We start from the raw sequence: 19,546 nt of genomic DNA, 5'->3' as shown, positions 1-19,546 counted from the left end.
CCATATGTGTATGCATTTGACTATACCAAATCTACTTTACTATTTTGAGGCTGAGTATCATCTTTTGGCAATAAACTATCTCTACCTACAAAAAAACTAGCTTTATAGGGATTCATATCAGGCCCACCTTTAATCCTTTTTTCAAAGTGAAATTTTTACAACCCATCACACCTCGTCCAAGAATTGGTTGCATTATCACTTACAGATAGAAGCATTTGTAGTAAAGTAGAGGAGCCTTTGGGCCCAACTCCTTCCTTTTTTCTTTTGTTGTTCCTAGGTGTTTAAACTAGAGAATGCTTAGACACTACCAAGATACTTTAGGAACTCTAGAGAATTCTAAGAGATGTCAAGAATCCTTCTATTTTGGGGATGGTTGCACATTCCCAGCTCTGTTTACATATGTATTGAATCACCCTAACAAAAACCAAGCCCTCTTTAAGAATGATTAGATGCCATAATAAATTCACCATCACTATTTGGGGATAGATAGAAGTTACTAAAATATAATGAGGGATGCTATACCATGAGATATCTAAAGAAATATTTAATAAACTAGGGTCAACTCGGGTGCCTAAGAATCTTAGAATGGGAATGAAAAATGGGGGTGTGCCACAACAATACCAAGATGATATATAGCTTGGATTTTTTTCTTAGATTTTAGAGACAAAAGTGGGGCATTTTATACCCAATTCATTTGGAAAGTTAAATGATGCACTAAGTGATTACACAAGTTTAGCCCATCCTTAATCATTTCCATAACAATTCCTTACCTTGACTTGCCAAGTGTTTGGCCACTCTAGATGTACCAAAAAAGGCTTAACTATTTGGGATTTCAGGCCTTCATTATTATTTTAAGCCATATGTTATAAAGAAAACTAACTATAACTTTGTATGGTGCATCAATTGACAAATATTCTATGCTACTAAAACTCAAATTTTTTTGGAATTCTTAGAGGCCTTTCATGTGCCTTCTCTTTTTGTTGGGCTCTATTAGGGATAACATAAAAAAATTACCCAAAATTTTGCACTAATTGACATAGTTTTTCATCATCTAATCTATAATTTGTTTACCCTCGAGTGAAAGTCCAATAATAAATCTTGATTTTTGTGTAACCTTATGATTCTGGACTATGGGAATATTGCCATTCACACTTCTATACTCCAATGCCAAGGAAAAGATAGAGAATCTTAACATTCACATTCAAGGTTTGCATTATTTTCCACATTTGTGCACTCTTCTATGCATAAACAACAATCAAAATCTAAATATTTTGTGATGTAGACTAAGGGAAATACAATGAGTATCTAGGAAATATTGTAGGTTAGTTGTGCATGTCAAAAGTGCTCTCTGCATTAGAGTTCCATACTTTCAAAATATTTCCAAAAAAAAACCAAATATCTAACTTGTGGCCACAAACTAGAATTTCATACCATTGAGTGATTTTTTACATCTGATGCAATTTTACATGCACAAGAAAAAATTGGAATAGAGTCTTCCATCACTTTATGGGCTACTTCACCAACATCAATTGTTATTGCTAGCAGACCTGAAAGAATTTATAAAATTCTTTCATCTCCCAAATTAGAAAATCTTTTGGAATAGCAATAGAGCTACTATGTAAAACATTTATAACTATAATTTACTTGCAGTGTGTGCAACAAGAGCCACCTCAGAAGAAGACCCTTTTTTCATTGATTTCATAAACATATCGAGAAAAGTTTCATTTCTGCAAGAAAGCTGATGGTTTAGGCAAGTATCCAATTTACATAACAATTGTCCATAATTTTAAATGTGTAGTATTTTTAAGTCCATTGTAAATGCTTACAATGTTTTTGAAAATCACTTATTTGTAATGTTGTAGTACTATAATTTTGAGTATTTGCTCAATTTAACATTTTTGGTCTATTTTGTCCAATTCTGATTGTTTTAGACCCTTGTATGTCGTGGAAAATAATAATTTTGGCAATGCTCATAAGTATATCAATGGGCATAAAACATAGAAGTAGGAATATTATCCAAATACAGACAAACATAAGAATTAAACATATGCCATATTTGACAAAGATGATATTCTTACTTGCTTTCTACAAATTCATATTAAAAATCATTCATGAAAGCATTGATAAAACCTTTCAGACCATTTTATCTAGTTGATATTAAAAGGAGAGAAAGCTATTTGTATTAGATATCCATATCAAAAAACTACCATATTTTTCTCAATGTATATAGTCCCTTTTGGATAGTTCTGCCTCATTTCGAGGCAGCTATACTCAAATGTTAATTTGTTTCTTGGATCAATTTTGTGACAGTTTTTATCATCAATATTTTGGATCATCCTACGTGATCTATCAACGCTACTCTCCCATATCTTGATGATGGATCATGTAGTATGATTCGAAACATTGATGCTAAAAATTGTCAGACAATTTATCCCAGAAAAAAATCATCATTTAACATGGATTGTGAAGATTTGGTAGACTTACCTATATTTAAGTCATGTCAATTATTCATGATACATTGTTGGACATTTATTATCGTGGAATCTGCTTCTACATAAACAAGATAGGAAAACGTGGCTTCATGCCAAGCAGATCTTCATGCTAAATCTTATAGTTTAAATCTCATTGTGATGATAAAATAGAAAACATCATTGTACTTCAACCATGAAATTTACATTGGTTAGCATGGAGAATAAATAGAAAGAAAGAACAAATTAGTAATATATGCATACTTTTGATTTGTATATTTAGAAAATAAGAAAAGAACATAGATTAAATATGAGGGGTTCCAAGCAGGCTGGTTAATACCAGTCTCTTTCTAATTTATTCCTCTGATACAAAACTTTAGGAATACTCAAAAAATTGTTCCTTCCTGGTATCCAATTAAACATCTTCACATTAGTTCAGAAACCCTAGGACTAAAACTAAATACATGCATGTTGAAGAAGTTATAAAAAAAATTAGATAGAACTCAACATATCTTAGGAAATTAAAATATACATTAATCTGGTATATTTGAAATAGGATTGAAGCATTTCACAAACCTTTGTAACTGCTCCTCTAAAACCTTGCACTTGGTAATGGCATCTTTGCATTGCATGCGCTCCTCCTGAAGCTCTAGCTCCAAAGCATCCACTTTTTCAGACAACCCTTTTATCTCAGTTTCTGTTGCCTTGAATTGAGATTTAATATCTGATTTATGTGAAATCATGGCTGCTAGTTCATTCTCTAATAACTGCTTTGATTCCTTAGTAGATTCAAGCTGCATTTGCAAGTTTTCCAGCATTTGTTCCGATTTAGTAAGTTGACTTTCTGTGTGTTCAAGTTTCTCTTTAGTTGCAGCTAGGACTACCTTTTAGATTAGCATTGTCACTCTTCAAATGCATAAGTTGTTCTTCCAACTCTGTAACTTGATGTTGGGTGTGATCAAGCTTCTCTTTTATTACAATGAAGACTCCTTCCAGATTAGCATCCTCACTCTTGAGACGTATGAGCTCCTCTTTTAACTATCCAATTCTACTTACTTGGGCCTTCAACTCAGATTCCAAAGATGTTTTTTTCTACTTGAATGCTGTTAAGCTTCCTAATTATGTATAAATTGCCACCAACTAGTTGAAAGCGTAGGCTATTAGCCTTTTCTTCTCCTGACAGATCCTGAGCACTTTCTTGTCTTGTGAAATTATCTGTACTAATCAAATTACAAAGAAAACTAGACTTCATCAAGTTGGGCAATTGGTTGCCAAAATTTGTGGCTTCATTTTGGAAGATTTCACTAAAACCAAGAGCAAACATTTTCTTAAATTGAGATAACAAAGATATCAGTTCAACAATTAACTCTATAATGTTATCTTTGCACTACAAAAAGTAATCCACTAATTGAGAAAACTTTTGAATTCTAAAAACTAGTTTATCAGCATCTGATGATTTAAATTTTTGAGTCTTTTCAGGGTCTTGGGCTATAGATTGTAAGAAATTAATGATGCTGACAATAGTAGTTGCAAAATCTACATCAATAGAATTAATTCTAATCCCGGTATCAGAATGAGAAGTGAAGTTAGCTTTCAAAGAAGACCAGATATGTGTCTGAGAATCTCTAGTACTTTCAACATCTATTGCCATGTCATATTTGACCTCATCTAGTATTTTGTGCAGGTTTGCACCCTCAACATCAACAACAAGGATCATATCATGATTTTCTTTGAGACTAACTATGGCAGATTCATTCCAAGTGTTTCTAGCTTGCAGAACAATTAGATTTTCTTGTAAATGGTTAATTTTTTTTAATAACTCAGAGCATTCTTGATTGACAGTTTCAAGCTTTGATTATTTTTGTGCAAGAGCTTCTTCTAAGAAAGCTCTATCTTCTTGATTAGATGAAATATCAAAACTTCCTGAAATAGTCTTGTCTATTATTTCATCTAAATTTCCTACTTCTGCCTGATCCAATCTAGTTGAATCCATGGAAGCCAATCTCTCCATCTCAAGGAAATCATCCATCAAATCTACCTTGGACACATCATTGAGTTTCTTAACTTTTCCAATGACCTTTTCTATTTTGATATGATCCATCTCTGCAATCAGTGCTAAATCCCATGGCTTTGCACTAGGGTCACCATCATTCTTGTCCTCAGAAATGGAAGACAAGCTTGGTGGATTGCTTGTGCTTTCATTTCTTGATCCTTCCAAATGCAACTCAAGTGTAGGTTTTCCTTGCCTTCGCCTCAAAGATTCCAACTGTTGTTTGACAATGGAGAGTTTAGTAGCTGTTCTAGCACACATGACTCTAGAAGCCTTAAGCTCACCATTTTTCTTTGAGAGAGCATCTTTTAGCATCTTTTTCTTTTCTTCTATTGCCGAAACTTTTCCTGTATGGTATTTAGTTTCTTTCTGAGAATGTTCTTTGTGTCTATCATTTAATGTCTCTATTGAAGAACGTGCTAAACCAGCATTCTTACTAAGTAACTTCCTCAATTTGATATCCCTAGACTCCCTTCCAGTAGTATCTACTTCAAGTTTCATTTGAGCTAGTGTAGTAGGCCCTGGTAATCATTTTTTAAGCAGACCTCTTAGCCTCTGACACTTGGACTCTAACTTGGTAACTTTCTTAATTGTTTCTATTTGCTGCTTGCTAGCAACCTAGGTTGATTTCTTACTAATATCCCTTTCATCAATTATTATACCTAGTTCTTTGTTAAGCGCATGAAATTTATATTTGAGGCCAACATTCTCACTTTCTAACATCTCAAGTTTAGTTTGAAGAACTTTAGCCTTAGACTCAACTTAGTTTCTGGGTTCTTGCAAATCAGATAATGCTTTTGAATTTTCCTGAAGAGATGTGGATGCTGCATTACTTCTTTCTTCTACCTCATTTAGTAGCTACTCTAATTCTACTATTCTAGAATCAAGCTCACATTTTGATTTGTCTCATTCTCTAGTCTTTTTCACCATAGCCTCACAAAGCTTCTGTTCTTGTTCCTCTCTTGAACTCCTAAGCTCCCGTGAAATTACCTAATTGAGTGTCTATTTTTTTAAAATCAAATCATATTTGAGGGTTCATGATGAAGAAACTCTAAAATTAGTGCTCAATATTTTGATTCTATCACAAATTTTTGTTTAGCATGTTTAACAAGAGAAAATCCAAACATTATTGCATTAGGAGAGAAAGTATTTGATTTTGTAAAAGTTTGTTTACACTGTATTTATTAATCAGAGAAAATAGGGAAATTTCCTCTATATAGATTCATTAGTACTAATTCAGAGGATTTTGCAACTAAAGTCTGCCCCAAGCAATTCTCAAGTGCCACAGTCAAGCTTTGAGACTGTCAAGAGAGGTAAAGGGCAACCTAAACAAAAATCTTCCGGTTGTGGGAAGGATTAGTCCAGCATGGTGGATTGTTATGGAAAGGATAACCTTAAAGTGTTGAAGGAAAATTCATTGGGACCAAAGTTAAGGCATGAGCATTTGTCTCCTATAAGATCTTTCCCAAGTAAGAAAACTTGTTGATTGTGTCTTTGTCTCCACCACAAGAAAATCTAAACTCTAAAACCCATTAAACATAAGAGGCCCAGACTTACATTGAATGAGAAAGACCATGCCTGACAATATGAACCCATAACAAAATAATGAGACAAGGGCTGCATTGTGGGCTTAGTTCCGAAGAAAACCTAATAAATGTTATTGTCCTATTGAGGAGAAATTTGGGAAAAACATTTTTGGGAATTTGGAAATGTACAAGATGTGGAATTAAAAAATTAGCTGATATGTATTGAGGAGAAATTTGGGAAAAACATTTTTGACACTGGCCTACTTCTGAAAAGAGCAACAAAGAATATAAAGACTGTGAGGGATCAATATAGAAGGGCTCTTAAGGATAACCCAAAGTATGATCGTCCTCCTATGATTCCACCGATGGAGTGGAATGAAATAATAGAAGATGCAAAGGAGAAAAGGTTATGTGAAGATAGAGATAATGAAGCAGCACAGGGCAAAAAGAGGTATGCCATTACAGTATTAAGTGCATTATAATCATGCACTAATTATTGATATTTGTAAATATATAATCTAAGATGTTTGAAATTGTTCATAGATTGAAGGACACATCCATGGCTACAAAAGCGAGAGTAGAAAATTTTGGCCAACACAAACTTGGCTCTGGTGGCTATATGAATTTGCAGTCTCGACTTGTAAGTAGAGCAATGAATTTTTTTTTTTTTAAAAATATAATGTTGCAAAAAATTTTGTTTAATGAAACCATACATGGAAAACTGACATTATCAAGAAAAAAACACAGGGCATAGATTTCAATGTGGAGGTCACAGACGAAGATAGAAAAATTGCCTTGAAGGAAGGCTATAAAGTTGTGGTTGCATGCCTACGTGAAGAATCTGTAAGCCTTGCCCAAGAATCTAGTGCACCAAATGATATCTCATAGGTAAATTGGTCAGATGAAAAGTAAATGAAATTAAATAGTTGAGAAGATTCTTTTTTGGTGTTAGTTTTAAACATAAATTGACTACATAACAATGTGCATAACATTTTACTGCAGCCTTCATATCCTACCACAGAACCTGCTCATGATGAAGGACATGATGTGCATTATAGTGGTGGAGGTATTAATTTTCTATTGGAAATTAATTATGCAATTTTGAATACAATTTAACATCTTCAATTGGAATTTGACATGTATCCTTTTTTTGAATATTTCAGAGCATGTTGAACATCATGTTGAAGGAGTGGACCATGTTCCAAGTGTTCAACATGTTGACACGGTGGCAGATCAAAATGTTAATGTACATGATGTGGCATTGTCAGGTAAGAAAAATGCATTTTATGTTGTACTCATAATTAATTACAAACTTGTAAAGGTTAGAAAAAGAAAAAGAGTATGCCAATTTATCCCATTCACTTGTTCTTGCAATAGAGCCCCCTTTAGTGCAGCAACTTCCTGCTCCTCCAAAGAGAAGAAGCCATCATAATTTGACATTACATGTGCCAAAAGAGGAGGAGAATGAAGCAGATATGGATGCTCCTATGAGCGCTTTTCTTAAGAGAGCTCAGAAAAAGAAAAAAAAGGAAATGATGTTTTAAAAATCTTGTTTGATAAACCTTGTTGGATAGTGAAAGAACTTTCTTTTAAGTAATTATGTATGAATGATGCATATTAATAGAGATTTTTATTTTATGTTAATGAATATTGTTATGTGTTAATGAAGTTTTGATTAGTATTGTGTATTCATGAATTTTATATCATATTAATGAATGTTATGTGATTGTATTGATTGAATGTTATAGTTCATAAATGGATGAATGAATGAATGAAGTATATAATTAGATGATAATGGGTACTTTAGATTGATGTTAGGGGGAGGAGGGTGAGGCCAGATGAGCTTCCACCTTCATGTGGTTGGCCTTGTTAAGTATAGAATATTATAGTATTCTTGAAACCAAGTGAAGCTCAAATTTGTGAAGTCTTCAAACACACATCCCAATTCTCTTTAACGAGACTGAATTCTTTTCACTTGTAATAGTCTCATTGCAGTCATCTTTTGGTTCCTTGAACATATAGTTCTTGCTTAGTTTAAATCCCAATTATTAGATATTTGTCCACATTGGAGTTAGTTTGGCATAGAAACCTGCATTTGTCTACATTTGCATGACCCACCTTCACGACTCTCTTGTCAATGTCTCCATGACACTTTGTGGGAAACTTGTTAACAACTTCCTTGGTGATTTGCTTGATAATTTCTACCATTTTCTTCCAATCCTTAATGAATCTTAGATCGTGGGTTAATGACTCACTCACTTCCTAAGGAGAGGACCTAGAGGCCAAAGCAACTACCACAACTAAGCCTAAAATGACCATACCAGTAAGCAAGTGAGGGGGTCCCCATTTGCAATGGGGAAATATATGAAAAGGTCACAACACTACTATTATACACACACCCATTTAAAGTGGCCTTTTTTTGTTTCTACTATTTTATAGGTTCTTCCCTTACCTTTCTATTAATCGTTGTACTGGCTTAGCAATTAATCCTCTCAGGTTCACCCCATGCTTCAATTAAGCCCACTTTTTTTTGTTCTCTTTGCCCCATGACTATAGCTATTTTTCTTCACTCCCTTGCTATTGTACCTGCTATACATTCTGCTACTTTTAATCTATTTCTAGTTATTTTTACTAGACATTGGTATAATTTCTTGGATCAGGAGAAAATAGATTTCATTGAAGTTTATAAAATAAGCATATGTTTACATGTTATTTGTTGCCAGTCTTTGCATCAGAGTGATGCCTGCATCATCTCTTCGCTCTTGCTTACTATTGAAATGCATCTTCAACTAGTCCTCCTTTTGAATCTCTTATCAAACCAGGAAGTGCCACCTATAGACTTGATTCACTATGTTGTTGATCACTCTTCTACCACATTCAAATTTGTTGAGTGACTTGTATTATGTTTAGTAGATGTATTCCTATTTTAAGCTATAGACAATGAATTAGAAATATGCAAGTATTATGTTAGTGCTTAAGAACTTAGTTAATTGTCTCAGGACAAGTTTTCCTAGTTTTCTTATATTATATCTGATGTATGTTCTAGCCTATTGACTTATTCTTGGTCATTCATGGCCGTTAATAAAGTTTTTGCCTTTTTTCTTTCTTTCTTTGCATTCTAATGTAGGATATTACAAAAGCAAAGTTAGGTTATGATCCATTGGAAGTAAATCATGAGGACATGGTTCACCTTGCAATGGCAAAGCCACAAGTCATTCATAATGATACACTTGAATATTGATGCTGATTTCTTGATTCACTCATTTTGTTCTTCACTAGTAGGAGTAAAAGATAATATTGCATTACTAGTTACGTTGCTTGTTTAAATTATTTGTCAGTGTACTGCTTATATTGTTCTCCATTTCTAAGTGCCATGATATGTTCTTTTGATGCTTATTTTGTGTAGACAATGGCTTCCTATTTAGTATCTGATGCAGTTGCAACATATTACCTTTACATGACATGTGTACACCCTTTTATCTTTTCTTTAGCAACAATAATCCCTATGCCCCATGATGAAGTTTTATGCAAAGGAAATGGAACTCTTTGTGAAATGTTACTTATGGTTTAGATGACTACTCCAAGCTAGATCTTATTAAGTGTTATAATGCTTAAATGCTTTCTTCAAGTCCTAGATTTTCATTCCAAAATAATCTATTTATTTTCTTTAGCAATTTCATCCTTTTTGTTCACAGGTTTTTTGAAAGGTGCAGCAGATACTGTTGCTTATCCCTTCAGATATGGTAAGTTTGAATGACACTTTAATTTGATTTTTAAATTCAATTGTGTAAATATTTTTAGCATCATCATTTTGGATCAAATGAATTTGTGGTAAGCATAATCTTGTAGCTACATCAACATTAATTTATTTGAAAAGTAAATTTTTTATTTTTTAATTTGATTGTGTATGGTATTTTTAGGATCAATGTTTTGGATCATACTATAAGATCCATCATTAGGAGACAACAATGCAAGAATGAAGTGTAATAGATGATTTGGTTCAGAAGGTGGAAGTGCTAGTGGTCCCATTGGGGGGCATTTACCCCATCAAGGTTCACGTCAACCAATTGGAGGTATGGGATCTGGTTTCAACTTTTCTGGTCTTGAAAATCCAGCAATCCAAACTTTAGTTGGAGGTCTGCTATCTCAAACTGGCTTATTGACTCAGGTAATCATGTATATTTGCTAGCTTTTCTTTGATAGGTAGGAAATACTGATAGTTGTAGAAAGCTATGGAAAATGATTTTTGAACATTCGACTGAAGTTTGTATTAATGTGTTATGGTAGTTGCCTAATCAAGGATTGAGTCAAAGCCTACAAGATGGGAAATTAAATCATATTATTGGCTCCAAGAATCGATTTGTGTGTATTCAAATCTGATGTATCTTCTTTCAAGCTTGCTATTCCTCATTGAATACTAGAGATTGTCAAAATCAAATGTATTTAAGCTAGATTTGAGATTGTGTTGGATAATCTTGCCACACATCTCAAATTTAAGTTTTGTGTTTTTTTGAAAATTATTCAGGATTGGGCAATAAAAACCCAATAATCTAAAAGAATGTTACAGCAACACATTACCAACTATCCAATATTATTATTAATTAAGTGTAAACTTAGTCCCATCAAAAATAAAGATACTAATAAAGATACTCATTGTATTTAGGCAATGTTTCCATCTCTACCATCACCTATCATTATTTGCAACAACTTACACATATTCACTAGTATGTTGTGATCCTGATACACCAAACATTTGGAACCAAATTACTTGAGCAGATTACAGATTCACACTGAATGATATTTCTCATCAATGCTTTGGCAATATAAATTGTAGAACTGACTATAAAGAAGCAAAGACTGAGTTTTATAGTCAATATTAAGGCATTTTTATATCTCAAATCACACATATAGGAATGAGAAATGTTACAATTCTGGATCCACGTTAGCTCTCCAAGTGGTAGGCATCAAGCCTCTATTTCCCATTGTGACTAGTAATTCAACTATGCTTTTCAAACCTCTGATTTTGTCATCTAGCACCAACCTTAAGAGCCTTCTAGGTGATCTATGTTGTTTAAATCTCTCTCAAATATTGCTTATTTATTTGTTGCTATTTTCAGTCCCAATTGTAGGGACAGATTTATCAATTCACCCCTTGTACCATAGTTATCCTAGTATAGCCATGACAGTCAAATAGTGAAGGTTGAACTTCTTTTGAGATTCTCATGCATGGATTTGAATACTTTCTTGTCACATTAAATGAATAGACAACTATTGTTGCTAAGAACACATTTTCAGTCTACTAGTCTTTTGTTTGTTTATGATCCATAGTGTTAGTTTATAGTTAATAAATTATAATATTAGCTTATCCACCACCTGTGAGCATCATCTAATTGCAATGAGTGCTGAGTGTTCCATTCATTCTCATGAGGGATGAGTCCTTGTGAGCTATTAATCATGAAACATGGGTCAATTATTTGACTTAACATCTACAAAGTTGAATTCGCATAGCAATATCACAATTTGGCTTGCTGTGGAAATTTTTTATGCCTTCAGATCTAATGTTTGGAGGCCTTTTTTTTATCTTCTATTTGATCAATTGCTGGGTGTATTTGAATTAGGCACAAGTTATAGGTTGTCAACTTTATTAACACTTATATGACAATATTTTGTAGGAGCAGTTTTAGAAATAGATATATATCAACTTGTTCAACTTCTTTTGGGAGGTCAATCGTAACCCCAATCATAGTATCAACAACCCCATATGTACAAAGACTACTTGTTGTTAATCCTTCATTCTTAGGCTATTAAGGGTTACTATCAAACGTTTGTGGATATAACTTAGGGTTACGTACATACAAGCCTCCCAAAATTTCTAAACAACAAGTAAATAGATTTTCATGTAATTCAATCTCAATTTCTTGAGGGATATTTATCTTGGGCTCTGAGAAACCAGTAATTTGGCATTCATATGAAGGAGAGTCATTCTTGGATCTTTCATTTTATGAACTTTACCTATCAAGGATAGGAGTTGTGGCAGAAAAGATCAAAGTTGAGGAGAGGTCAAACCCTCCTTGATTAGCATATTTGTGGCCAAGCAAGAGCCCTATAATTAGAGCTTTAAACATTCTAAAATTTCTTTTTGTAGCCTATTTTGCATTTCATAATTTTTAAAGGACATAAGTAATAACCCTTTGTAAAACCACTGTACAAAATGTAACATGAATGTTAAATCTCTTGCCCCATACATCAGCAATCCTTTCATCTAGAATCTTCCTTGTAGGGAGCTTGCTATAGTCTAAAGCAACAAAAATGGATAGCCACATTCTTTAATTTATCCTATTCTCTATCTAACACAAAGACCATTTCATAACATAGAACAACCACAAGGGATTTAAGGCCAGAAGAAGGAGGCTTAACATCTCCTTTAGCTTATTTACCTTCATCAAGCCTTTCATCCTCTCTAATGTTGAACCTTTTTCGACTATGGAACAATCACCACCACATCCTCTGATAAAATGTCGTGGAAAGATTATTTTTCTTCTCTACTAATTATAGCATTCAATGCACTCTTAGCCATGGGGGCCTTAGGAGCTCCACTAAAGGCCATGTTATTGCTGGGAATTAAAGGATGGGTACATTCAGGTTCCTTAATGGAGTATCAATCAAAAAAAGAACAAAAAAAAAGATTCAAATAAAAGTGGGAAAAGACATAAGTGAAAGCATAAAAAAAAAAGAGAACCTTGGAACCCAAAATGGAAGCCCAGAGAACTAATGACTAGCATAAATGGGAACCAAGAGGAAAAAAGAGGCAAGAGAGCTTTGTAGATAAATGTTGAAAGACTGTTTATTCATTTTTCACTTCACAGAGCTTACCATAAAGTTAGGATAGTTATCCATTATGTGTAGCAACCTTGTTTTGATCCTGCAGATGTACTTGAAAAAATACAACATCCTTATTAAATTATTAGATACTGTAAATAATATAGTGCACATTGACTGAGGAAATAAAGTTTTTATTAACCATCATTTACTAGATGCTGGCCTCATCTTGTGGCTCTTTTGTTTAGGAACAGTGGAGTACTCACATTTTAGATGTTTTTTTGGTCTAGTAACCACCACAATGCAACAAATTTGGAGGAGGTGATGCCCACAAATATATCTAACATGTTCACCTTGGAAAAAAATCTTCATTATCTTGTTTTATTTCTGTAGAAATAAGATGGTGACATTTTATTTTAGTACTAAAGAAGTTTGTTGTCCTCACTGCAGTTACGATTGATCATAACATATTTTTAAATGTTGTCAATCTGATATAATAATGCGAAGGAACAAGCACGGGTAGATTCTGTAGAAATATAACTCTTTGTAATCATGGATACCATATAATTATATTTTTTTGGTTTGCTTCAAACTTTATGAGAGTTGTGAAAGAATCATGGAAGAGAGGTGCTTATACTTTCAACATTTCTATTAACTAGTTTTGGTTATTTTGAAGCTGAGCTATGACGACTGATTTGAATTTGCATTACTTTTGGTGCTAAGATTCTCCTATCATACTAAAGGCAATTACTACTTTGTAGCTTATAATACATCAAGCAATTGAAATTTCATTTGAGAGAATCTCCTCAACCTTATAAATCACTACTGTACCATCAAGTTACTGATTTTTTAAAATAGTTCTATTTGTGTGATAGATTTTATATTATTATTTAATTGACTCAAAGTGCTAGTGAAATATGTATGTTGATAAAATATTTCATAGATGATAATAATTGTATTAAAAAATTGATGATTGTCATTTACTTGACATGTGTCCTTTGTATGCATTTCTATTATCATAACATCTCACCAGCACTATTATTGACAGGTTTTGTCAGCCAAATTTGCTAGACTTTTTGCTGTATCAGACACAAAAGTGATTTTCTTAATTTTTTACATTTACTCACTATCTCTAATTACCATGGCATTTTCACTAAGCACCATGTTTACAAAGGTATGCTATAATAATCGCCCTTTTCTTATGTCTTTCAAATGTTTATGCAGTGGAAAAAAATGTGAATAAAAATAATTTTTTGGATAATTAATTTATTTTAACCATATTTTAGATGCTATATGACTTCAAATTGATTGTGTTAACAATGGTATGAACTGGTTCCGACTAACTTATATAGGTTAGGAGAGCATTAAGTGTGTCTGGAGCTCTTATGATTCTTGGCAGCTTGATCATAATTCTAGTAGAGTTGTTGCAGTGGTCAACTGTAGTGTGTGCACTTCTTTCTGCATTCTCGCCGATAGGTTATATCTCAACCTTGTCTTTTTAGCAAGTACAAGAATAATCAAACTTCATTGGCTTAGTGTTACTGTATTATGCTTAACAATTTATGCTCAACAATCCGTAGTGGATATTTGCTTAGTGTTACTGTATTATGCTCAACAATTTATGAACAAAGAGATTTAGGAGTTTTCTAATACTAATTATTTTGGATATATGATGTATATTTTGAACTTTATTTTTGGAATGTCATTATTTCTCACGGTTATTACTTTATTTCATACCAAGGATTAATGCCCTGTTCACTCTGCAGTGGACACATGCTACTCTATACAACTTGGTATGCTTGTATTAGGGTTAATGTCATACAAATGATAGTGACAAAAAAAGAGATTCAAAGATTTACTAATTAGTGTACTGATAAATTTGACAAACATTAACCGTTCCTTTGTGATATTTCTTAATTACCATGTAACATGGTTGAAACATTTTCAATTAATGACCATTAAATTTAATTTGCAATCAAAATAATATGTCTAATGCAGTCGAGGATATTTGTTTTTGTGAGCCCAACCAGCCTTAGTTGGTGACCACTGACAATTGTAAAGTGTTGTCCAAGATTTTTTAGCCTGATTTTGTGTGAATGGTAGGATTTATATAGAAGGTTGTGACTTTTACTTCTTTGTTAGTTTTGCCTTAATACATTTAGCCCTGATGTCATGATATGGTCAAGAAGAACTCTCCTACAAGTCAGTTCATCACCACTTAGAATTTTGTACACTTTTATACCAGACTTGTTATGTAAAGTTTTACATTATGCAAAATTGGAATTAGTCCATCTTAAGGGATGCATCATTTAGGTAATCTTGTTTATTGTTCTATGCCTATTTGATTATTTTCCATTAACAGAGGTCTCTTTTGTTAATGGTCACTGAGCATCTTTTTGCATATGTGGTTAAAATGTCTTAGCATTATTTTTAGTTCATGAAAAAAGATAGAGAAGGTTATATTATAGGAGTATCAATAAACATTGTAAGTCTGTAAGCTTACAAGCTATTAGGGAAGGCCAGGTATCCTGGACCAGACTCAATCATGGACAAAACTGTAACAATTATTATCTACCAAAAAGTGTCATGACTGCCATGAGGACTAGCAAGATCCTAAACAACCATGTCTATCTTAAGAGTAACATACACATCCAAAGATTAATAGGCTTAGAATGTCCTTTAGTTATTGATTAAAGTATATTAAGTTTTAACAATAGCATGACTTAGAAATATCAACATATAATATAAAAATCTAGTTGCATCAGAAGAGGACTATTATAGAGATCTTGAAAGCTGACAAGGGATCTGTAGAAATTTTTTTGGCACTGCTTATGATTGGTTGATGAGCTTTTCTTTGTGGAATGATTAATGGGACCGTATCTTCCAAATGACTAGTTCAAATACTATTCATGTTCAACAACCTTCATGTGATATGAGATTTGAAGACATATTTGCCCCTAATTTAATTGAATTCTTATGACGTCTAACTCAACTTGATGAAGCAAACACCCCCCAAGTGGTAGCGTCTCCCCAACATTGATTGTGTATCTTGGTAAGTGATTTGAGATGACTTCTTGTTTTAGGTATTATTACTTTTATTATTAATATAGAAAATAAATATAGCTTTTGTTTTCAACTTTTTGATATTTGCATATTTTCTTTCATTGCATTGTAACTTGATTATTTTTTTGTTCAATAAAATGAGAGCTAAATGGGTCCCTCATGTATTTGTAAAAAACAAGACATTACTTGGCACCAAACAATGTTGAGTGCTGGATATATACATAGAAAACTTTGGAGATTATGTCCACATCTGCTGCCTTATTCTACTAAACATAGTGTGTGTGTGTCCATATATATATATATATATATATATATATATATATATATATATATATATATATATATATATATATATATATATATATATATATATATATATATATATATATATATATATATATATATGAGAGGCTACTAAAAAAGAGCTTTACAGTGAATACACCTTGTAGTAATTTCCAAACCATTATTAGGTGAATAAGCTTCTAAATCTATATAGAATGGAAGCTATGCACTAATCGTTTAGTGGGCCTAGAGTTTGACAACTGGAACCCTTGCATTGACTACCTGGGTAGGAGCAACAATAGGTGAAGTGCCTGGAACTACACCCTGTTGATGCTCCATTATGCCTGAGTATCCCTATTTTTGTTACAGTGACTTACACCATTTGCAATTTTACATGCTTCTTTTTCTTCCTTCCCTCTTGCTGGTTCTCGGCTTCACATAAAGTTCTCATCTTAAATACATCCAATTTTATATTGGTATCCTAAGAGAAAATGTAGAGTTAAGACAATTTATTCCTGGGGAGCAATGTTCTTGTGTAGATGTCGAAAAACTCTCTTTAAGGACTTCCTTGGAAATTTTTGTTAGCCCTACATTACTTGAGCTCGTATTGGATGAAAACTTTATAATTGTTTGTCCTCTCTATCCTATTGCCTTTATGGTTAGATATTGCAAATGCTCATTATCTCGCCCTTATTTTTTGGACCCTATATTAATACAAATGCTTGATCCAACTATGTTTACAATCATTGAGGACAATGAAAAAGTAAATAAATCACTTGTATAATTATATATGGTTAATTGATAAATTACAGCAAGAAAATAAAAATTAAATAGATAAACATGTTGGAACTGACATCAGATATTATGATAAATGCCATAGTAAATGTAGAATCAATTAAATTCAATCCATGGGTACTTGGTGCTGAATTTGATGATGTCACCGTGAAGATGTCAGAAGTCTATTCGTGATGATATCATAATTTTAGAACCTGTTAGATGATTATTACTAACCTAGAAATCTGACTGTAAAACTCCTTGCTAAATTTCTGTTGGTGGATGTGATCTTTGCAAGTGAGGACTTCAACTTTATGCAGAATTGCTACTATAATTTGTGGATTAGATCTGGCTAAATTCTACTGTTTGAATTTTTCACCACTTTATATGCTCCATGTGATAAGGAACTTGCAGTGTTGAGAAACACCTTTGAGAAATCTACTAAATTGCGAGGGTTATGATCTCCTTGGTTGGACTCCTAGATGGACTGATTGAGTGGTGAATGAAAATTAAACAATAAGCAAGCATGTAGTATGCTCATAGGAGAATGATGCAATGCTAGCATCCATGTGCTCAATGTAAGTTTCTTAATCTTGCAGATGATTTATTTGAATTGGTTTTAGTCACTATACATCATCGTAGTGTGCAATTTGGAATAAGTTAAACTTCAATTAGCTCAAAATTGTTAGTCAAAATGTAAGCATGGGTTTACAATAAAAATTGACTTGATGAGCAAACTCAAAGTCAACTTAGCGAGCATACTTGAATAGTCGACTTGGTGACATGACTTGGTGGGGTCACTTGGCAAGCCCACCTGGCGAGCATACTTGAACAGTCAACTTGGTGAGCTGACCAAGTGTGCTGACATGGTGAGTGGGCTTTGAGAAGCAACTCAGTGGGACAACTTGGAAAGCATACATAACGAGCCAACATGCCGAGGCAAGGTGGTAAAGCCACTGGGTGAGCTAACTTGGTGAGCTGACTTAAAGAGTCAACTTGTTGAGGTGACTGAGTGGGGGTGACTAGGTGAGTTGACCTAGGGGGTAGACTTGGTGAGCAAATGTAAAGATTTGACTTGGTGAGCATACTTGAATTGTCAGCTTGGCGAGTTGACTAGGAGAGTCAGCCTAGCGAGCTAACGTGGCGAGTCAACTTAAAGTGGTGAGTTGGTGGGACAAGTGAGGGTGACTTGGTGAGCTGACCTAGAGAGTTGGCCTAGGGGGAAAACTTGGTGAGAAAACTTAGAGAGTTGACTTGGTGAGCGTACTTCATTTGTCAGCTTGGCGAGTTGACTAGGGGAGTCGGCTTGATGATCTAACATGGTGAGTGGGCTTAAAGTGACAATTTGGTGGGGCAAGTTGGTGAGCCAACTTAGCGAGGCCACTTAGAGATGTGACATGGCGAGCTAACTTGGTGAGAAAGCTTGATGAGCAAACCTAAAGACTGAACTTGATGAGGCACTTTGGTGGGGTGACTTGATGACTGAACTCAAAGAGTCAACTTGGTGAGCATACTTGAATAGTCAACTTGGTGTGGAAAGTTGGCAAGCTGACTTAGTGAGTCCACTTGGTAAGGCGAGATGGTGAGGCAACTTGGTGTGGTGACTTGGTGAGCTGACTTGGTGAGCTAACTTAAAGACTGACCTTGATGAGGCACTTTGGTGTGGTGACTTGATGAGTGAACTTAAAGAGTCTACTTTGTGAGCATACTCGAATAGTCCACTTAGTGACATGACTTGGTGCGCTGGCTTGGTGATCTAACTTGGCATGCATACTTGAACAGTAGACTTGGTGAGCTGACTAAAAGGGTCAACTCATTTAGGTGACTGGGCGATAGTGACTTGGTGAGTTGACCTAGAGAGTTGACCTAGGGGATGGGCTTGGTGAGAAAACTTAAAGAGTCAACTTGGTGAGAAAACTTAAAGAGTCGACTTAGATCAAAATTTGGGCAAACTTTTGATGGATGCCTATAGCTTATCCCAAAGCTCTCATTCAACAGTTATGAGATGATCAATCAAGAGGAAACAATTGAGAGCTTAGAGTGACACAATTTTTAGATGATCATATGAAATGAAATGGGCATGCGAGTAGAATTAATGAAACTAGAAAGACATTGTGTATAGATGAAGGCATGAAATGGATGGTTTTGGAGCACTCAGCATAGACACTCAAAATTTAGTACATATCATCATTTGAGATCAAATGGGTGTATGGGATTATATGCCTAGTGAATAATAAAGGAGGGAATTGAACCCTCCATGAGGCTCACAGTTGTTGAGGTCCACTTCAGCAATGGCCCTTCCTGTGGAATTGCCGTCTAAAACCTTTCTAATGAGATAATGTGTTATGAGCTCTTCATGAGTGGGATGGAACATGAATCCAGGAGGCAGTTGTGCATCACCCATATCATAACCATGATATGGGTGATGCACAACTGCCTCCTGGATTCATGTTCCATCCCACTCATGAAGAGCTCATAACACATTATCTCATTAGAAAGGTTTTAGACGGCAATTCCACAGGAAGGGCCATTGCTGAAGTGGACCTCAAGAACTATGAGCCTCA

The 19,546-nt window shown here is 34.1% G+C and overlaps 2 pseudogenes; both read right to left on the bottom strand.

The window, feature by feature from the left end:
* Positions 1–2,772: 2,772 nt before the first annotated feature.
* Positions 2,773–3,503, bottom strand: LOC149562643 (uncharacterized; annotated as a pseudogene).
* Positions 3,504–3,506: 3 nt separating this feature from the next.
* LOC149562642 (uncharacterized) lies at positions 3,507–16,547 on the bottom strand (annotated as a pseudogene).
* Positions 16,548–19,546: the final 2,999 nt, after the last annotated feature.

Source organism: Cupressus sempervirens, chromosome 4 (genome assembly GCF_028749045.1).
Source record: "Cupressus sempervirens isolate cs-2001-9-10 chromosome 4, ASM2874904v1, whole genome shotgun sequence".
Lineage (NCBI taxonomy): Eukaryota > Viridiplantae > Streptophyta > Pinopsida > Cupressales > Cupressaceae > Cupressus > Cupressus sempervirens.
This window is presented reverse-complemented; position numbering and strand designations above follow the sequence as displayed.